Below are 7,614 nucleotides of genomic sequence, written 5' to 3' on the forward strand. Positions count from 1 at the left end.
CCACCGAATCAACATTCACATCACCACCATCATCAACCTCTCCAACCTCAACATACTCATCACCACCATTACCATCACACATCTCAACCGAATCAACATCCTCATCACCACCATCATTGACCACACCAACCTCAACCCAATCAACATCCTCATTACCACCATCATCAACATCCTTAACCTCAAGATCCTCAACCACATCAACATCCTCATCACCACCATCATCATCTTCACAATCAACATTACTAAACTCAGCATCAACCTCATTACATTCTTTACTGCTTTATCATGTGGCAAATTATTTATTTTTTTGTGTGTACCTGCGTATGTCTCTTGTTGTTTTGCCCTCAGCTTGTCTCCTTCTGAAAAGACATGCCCATGAAATGCGTTATTATAGGTCCCTTAATGAATCCTGCACGTGAACTTTGCACCGGTGCTGGATAGATGGTGTGAATCAGGGCAAAAGACAATAATACACTGCTTTATTTTGTTATAAATAACATTTATCTTTCCATCTATTGTATATAACCCAGTATATCTACTACATTTGCTGTTTCCTTCTTTAAGTGTGGATCCTGTTTAGATACAGAGGTAGACATTTTTATGATTGACTGTCAATCTATTATATTTCCAGAATCAAATTCTTCTTAAAATAAAATTTTGTCCGATTGCGTCAACATTCTGTTTCAGTAGAGTTTGAGGAGTGTTCTTTGCTCGTTATCTGTATGCCATTTGTTCCAGGTTAACCTTTTTGTTCTTCATGCAACTAGAGAACCAATGTGAAGTCTTCAATTACTATGTAAAACAGCAATAAAGTAATTAAGAAATGCTTTTTGTATGTGCCTACAAGAATAATGTATAACATGCAAAATGTTAACAATGTATTTACTATGTTTACATTGATTTGGTTTTACAATAGAGGTGTAACGGTACATGTTTTCGTACCAAACCTTCACGGGGCCAATTCCACATGGAAATGATCATTCCCATGCCCTACTCCCTTCGATGGGCAGAGTCCTTGGAGTTTAGACTTTGGAGTAAGTATGGCATGTGCGTGCCATTATGTAGATGTTTTTATTTGTTTTTATTAATAAGAAAAAACAACATAACGCCCTACAATCTCCCGTCTGACGGCTTACATTTACATTCACAGTTAGGCATTTTGCAGACGCTTTTATCCAAAGCGACTTACATTGCTTTATCCAATACATTTTACATAGGTATTTGCAATCCCCTGGGATCGAACCCACAACCTTGCATTGTTAACGCAATGCTCTTACCACTGAGCTACAAGAAAGCTTATTTTCCCATCAACATCAAGATAATAATGAATCTGCTTTCGAGTAAAACAAATAAGGAATAAATACATTTATTATGCATTCATAACATGTACAAATAAGGAGTTTAAATTACTGCCTATTTGGGAGGTATTTCGTTAGAATCCCTGTAGTTCTGATTGATTTTTTATGCATTTGTAACAATTTATTAATCATTAATGAACTCATTTATAATTGCTTTACAAAGGGTATCTTAACTTAAAGTGTTACCAGTTAAAAATTTACTTCGGTAATGTGCTAGTAAAAAAACAGTTTTCAGATTTAGCCAACACAACACTTAAAATGTTGTGGACACACAACACAAACACACAAACACAGTGTTTTGTGACAAAAAACACACAAAACACTGTAAAAAGAAAAAATATTTTAGAAAATAATGCTGTTATGTTTGTGATTAGCAATCATTTCCATTATGACGCCACTGTGCGTAAAAGGCACTTTTAAATTCATTGTATGACTTTTTGCAAGATTGGATATTTACACATATTCTGCTGTTTATTTACGAAATAATAGAGAGCTAATATATTGAAACTCTCATACATTCAAATGTTTCAGTATAAGTGACAGTTGAAACTAAGCGTACGGCAATTTATATTTCCGTTATAGGCTATTATGAGCATATATATCATGAGAAATGTGTGGATGTAAACCTTACGTAGCGAAGCCTACATATGTGGTTTGTAAGTAACTTAAAAAAAAAAATTCACTTACTTTCGTTTCTGTTGTGGTTTTAGTTCGTTCTGTATATCAAAGGTTTGTTGGGGAGGCAGCAATGTAAGACTGGCAGTTGCACAAGAACTTTGCATCACCAGTCATAAAAGAACATTTGGAACATGAGCTGCATCGTTTGCCTCGTCCTGTAAGTGTCTGCTCAGTATCTCACGTGTGCGTAAATGGATTTGTCCACCAGGTGGCACTAGAGGATGAACCCTGTTACCCTATAGCAAATATTAGAGTCACTGTAACAAGTAACAAGTTTTGTCTAATTACAAATACCTTGGAAATTGTTTTTACAACACAAAACGGTCAATTTATGCTAGATTAATACAAGACCATAAATATGAAGGGTTTGGTTCAAAAATGAGATAACTCCGTTTTTTAATGAATTCAAACATCATGATTTTTTCTGTTCAATCATGTTCAAACTGCAGTTGGTTTGTTTTGTAAAAAATAAAGATAACTAACACAATAAAACACCATAAAACATGATAATATAATAAAAAACATGATTTTTTGAAAACAATTTAAAAAACGGATCATTTTGGAATCAAACTCTTCATATGTTGTCCAGGGATATTGTATCAATTTACCCTTTAACTGACACTAACTGTATCACTTATGAATAAGTGTTAAATAAGAAAATGTGTTAAAGTTTTAAATTATTTACAGTGTAAATTGTAAAAAATAAAGCTACATGGTAGTCAAACTGGCATATGGACCCTTTTTTCAATAAATTGATAAGTTGCTTATTTCACTACGACCTTTTTTTGTGAACCTCATTTTCAAAGTAATGTAGAGTTTCATAAAACAAAATATGAATGAATAAATCATAAACAAAACAAGACTTTTCAAAGTCTTCTCTGCTGGAGAACAAAAATTGTGTTAGTCACAATATAAACAAGGTTTAAAAATGACCTATTCCTGTCATGTAACATTGTGTATAACAGGAACGCTGTATACATGAACAACAGAACAATATTTTAAGAGTTTGAGACCAAAAATGAGATTGGTTTGCAATAAAGCTTAAAAAAAAGATCGTAATGCACAATAAAAAATGTTTTTTGACAACTGAGTTATCTCATTTTGGAACCAAACGCTTCATTTCTAGATTGTTGTGACTGCTGGATCTAGTGTTGTAACCACCCCTCTACTATGGGTTTGATTATGTCTATTAAGTTCTGTTTAGGGACAAAAATACTATGGGATTAAATAAAAATGAAGGATATAGTCACACTTTAATCTTACAATAGTTTTCTGTAACATAATTGTTAATGAAAAAATCCAATCAAGTTATTTAAACAAAAAATAATAAAAAGACTGAATTTAAAAATACAATAAATGCATACTGTATACGGACTTTTATAACAATTACAAACAACCAAATTCATTAAAATGCCAACGGGCGTTGTACTGCAAAGGTGCAGAATGTGTTAATTTGGTATATTTTTGCATTTATTTTTAGTTTCTATTGCCCAAGAAAAGAAAGGAAAAAAACAATATAAAATTAAAAGGTATTTGGTCTACATTTTCCATATCAGAATGTCACAGATGATGATTATTATTGTTATTATTGTTCTTATTTGTATTGTAAATTGAAATCCATATTTAAAAAATCCAGATGTTTTTCATCATTTAGAAATGTGTCAATAATATAATATACAATACTTTTTACTTCATGGCGAAATCAATCTGAAATCACAACCAGCTCAAAAATTTCACAAGTACGCTAGCTAAATGTAATGGCATTTTTACCATAATGTAAAGTGTCAATAAGTATTTTCAATCTTTCCATCATTTTCTTTTTTACAAATGGGCACAGTCAGTAAAATGACCCTGTAGTGGCATTTAAGCAACAGTTTGTGTTCGAATGAAAACATTTCTTGTTTGCTTTTCCTATCCCCCTCTATGAAGTGTGATCGGGTCAAAGGAAAGAGGTGGTCAGCTCTGCCCGCGGGCTGCGACGTGCCTTCAAAGAGAAGCGGGCGGATAGATTAAATTAAGACGGGTCGGGCCCTTCCTCGGGTCAGGATGCTCCTCTTTTAACCCAGGATATGCAGCTGCCCTTAAATAAACTATTTCTGGGTTCTGGTTAAATATTCTACCACTGAAATCCTATCACTGAATGTGATTATGTTCGCACAATTCATTGTGCATAGAACTATTGCTGTGTGCAGAGGCGTTTCTCCGAAGTGACTTACAGAACGGTTAGTGCATTTTTTGGCTATAATATATTTTAAAAGCTACACATAGGACCAAAATGAGCTATTTATGATTATGAGCCTCTTAATGAAAGCAATAAGCTACTTCAGATGGTAAAGGGGGATTCAGGCCTCCATCAAATGCCTGCACTAAAGTGTAACTACATTTAAAAAGTTGTCAGACTTTCGAATACACTTACTCCCACCAGAATTTAATGTGTGCATCTATTTTATACATTTTATTTTGCCTCCCTGCACACTTTATTTTCGACCAAACTGGCCTATTGTTTAACGCAGTTTTTCAGTGACAAAATAAAAACTTAATTTATGCTTAATTTTTCTGTAAACTACACTTAGTTCTAGTTTATTTTTAGACTTGTTATGACCTTCAAACACGGTAATTATTCAATCCCAGCTGTCATTTTGCCAACATCTGCAATTAATGCGATTGCGAAATCCTGTCCCTGGTGACGTTTGACGCCCTGGTCCTCTTAACATCACCATCTGAACTCGCTTCTCGCTGCCACCATCAACCGACCAGCCTTTGATTTGCTTCTCTCCAATGAAACCCGGCCAGAGCGAGGCAGGGAGGGAGGGAGGAGGGTGCAAATCGCGAGTTGTTCGTCCGTTCCTCCAGATTAGACCGCTTGCACCCTCTCTCCACAATCTGGCTTTCATGAGCTGGCCGGCAGAATGTCGTCAAAATGAAAAGCGTATGTTCTCATTAAAGGCATCCCCCGCCATCCTTGCTAGATGCAATTGACGTTAATTCACAGTACCGATAAAGTCTAAGGTTCCATGCGTCCTGATGTAAGATCACACGGGGTCAGCGGGAGGTTGAAATTAGACGAGCGCTCGCTGTGCGCATTTTTCGCCGCGTTCTGTACGGATCGGATCGCATGCGCGGCCGTTCCCCGCTCCGCATCCCTGCTTTCAGCCTTCTGCTTGATTAAATCTAACCTCTCCACATCAAACAAAAAAAAACCGAACGCACATCGTATAAACTTACTTCCTAATTCTGATTTTGTCAAAACAAATGTAATTACAAGGTCGACTTTGTTAATTTGTAAATTCACCTTGCAATTGCTTGTAACTTTGCGCGCAGGGGTCACAGAGACAAACAGCTGATCTCACTATATAAAAAAGGTCTGCCAATAACAGCACAAGAGGTTTAAATGGAAATAATTCAATCCAATTTTTTTTACATCCATTTTTTGTTGCACCGAATTGTCAATGTTTACGGTTTACATGTTTTTAACATGTGGGACTTCTTGCTTAGATTGTGTTTTCCTCTTCAAAATCGTTTTTTTTACTGAATGGGCCTTCCTTGTATTTTTTCTCAGGGGAGTCCATGGGGGCCATGAACTCCTCATACGGATCCTTCTTGGCTTTATCGTGTTGAACCAAACCTTTTAACAGGGTAACAGCCAGGAAAGAGTAGAAAAACATTACAAACAGAATGTAGAAGTAGGCATTGTCGTAAGATTGTCTGGTTGTTTTTGGGGGAGCTGTTGTCGAGGCCAGGACTGTTGTTGTTGCATTTTCTTGCGTCACATCTTGGTTCTGTTCAATTTCCTTCAGAATGGCTTGTCGGCACTTTGTCAGAAGTGCTAGGAGGAATGTTTGGTTCATTACAGCAGCACCTATACCCAACCAATTTCCACCAAATTACACTTGTATCTTAAAATGATTACCTTGATCTCAGCATGCTGAAAACAAGTTTAGAAGTTGTTCAGAAACACACGCTATGCTTCATAAACCTCGCTGATGTTTTCACAGACTTGCAGGTACTGATGTGAGGTGTAGATAATGAACTGCAGAGCTGCACAGGATCGATTATCCTTGCTGTTCAAAAGTTGTGCATTCGCTCCAAGATGTCAATCATGAATTCGGAATGGAATAAAGTTAATGTCCAAAGTTTGTTTTCTTTTAATTTGGAGAAGAACTTGACTGTTGTGCCTCAGATCAGTCCAAATTTTAAAGCTTCAATCTTGTACCCAGCTACCAAACGCAGACGTCTGAAAACATAATCCATTAAACATTTCTCCTAATATATGAAGTTTGAGAAGAAATGTATCCACTGGATGAAGTTTATCCACTGTAGCTGTGAGGTGATCCCACTGTTGAATGTAAAGATCCTGTCCATGTACAGTATGAGATATGGCCTGACCAAAGTAAGAGTGAGAGAGAGAGGACAATGAGAGCAAGTGAAACACACTTGGAAAGGAATGCTATGTACCCATTTGTTATCTCTCCACCATGATAGACTTTATCATTTCTTTTGTGTTGAAGTACCACCACTCTAATGCCAACAATAATGTTTACTGCAACCATGCACCGTTCAGAACTGACTTGAGAATGAGAGTGCCTTTTAATTTCCAAATAAATTACTGTCCTTTAACTATGACCAAGTGATGGCTTGACAAAACCTTGTTTGAAATACTTACAAGAAATGAACTTAAGAAGAAACATCATAGACTAAGTTGATACTGAAATATGAAATACTATGCAGAACGCAATCAAATCTCCTGAGCTAAGAAAGATCAGCCTATGAGCAAAAGTTTTTTTTTAGACACTTATCACCAGTCAAGAGTGGGGGACATTAGGTAATTGTGGCAGAACTGTATGTTGACCCTTTGTATGTTTATGTGAGATCTGTGAGGTTCACCTGACCGAATTCCATGCCGTTTGTTACTGCGAGAAACAATCTCTTGTCTTTCATGTTGTGTCGCTGTTGTTTTTTTTGCAGTTTCTCTCTGCTTTCAGTGTCAGTCTCAAAATGATGTGGGGGAGTAACTCCTGCCCTGTCAGCTATGCTGTGATTGTCTACTGATTTCAAAGAGTGCAAAGGGTCAAAGGTTAAGTTGTCTCCAGTATATGTTATTGTGTCTGACACCAGGCTCCATGCTGGACAAGTGAGAGAGAAAGAGAGAGAGAAGGTTACAGGCAGTAGCCATCTCCAGATTGTGATTTTAAATGAAGAAATTGTTTTTAAATGTACATTTCCACACATTAGAAAGCACTTGAAAAATCACAATGGAAAAGTTATTTAGTGAAACGTACTGTTAATTACTCAAATCATTTCAAAGCTGTATAAAAGTATAGTATTTTTCCTAATTAATGCATTAACATCACTTTTAATTTATGGGAAGAGAACAAAATAAAATGTAAATGTTATGTAAGGGAAAATGTAGAATCAGCAGGTTGTTATCGCATAAATTAGCCCCGACATCTTGTATAACACTGAAGGGGCTTCTTGCTCTTGTACAATATCCCTCTTATAACACTCTACTTGCCACAAAAAACTGTACATGAAATGTGAAGTTGAAATATTTTATTAGCAAAAAATGTTGTGCCGTGAT

At 36.1% G+C, this 7,614-nt stretch overlaps 1 long non-coding RNA gene across 1 annotated transcript; it reads right to left on the minus strand.

Annotated features, from left to right (window-relative positions):
- Positions 1–1,350: 1,350 nt before the first annotated feature.
- LOC130415153 (uncharacterized) lies at positions 1,351–6,437 on the minus strand. The gene is made up of 2 exons (XR_008905891.1): positions 5,947–6,437; positions 1,351–5,862 (listed from the first exon to the last, which is right to left on the minus strand). It is a non-coding gene; the product is annotated as an uncharacterized LOC130415153 (long non-coding RNA).
- Positions 6,438–7,614: the final 1,177 nt, after the last annotated feature.

Source organism: Triplophysa dalaica, chromosome 3, assembly GCF_015846415.1.
Source record: "Triplophysa dalaica isolate WHDGS20190420 chromosome 3, ASM1584641v1, whole genome shotgun sequence".
NCBI classification, from domain to species: domain Eukaryota; kingdom Metazoa; phylum Chordata; class Actinopteri; order Cypriniformes; family Nemacheilidae; genus Triplophysa; species Triplophysa dalaica.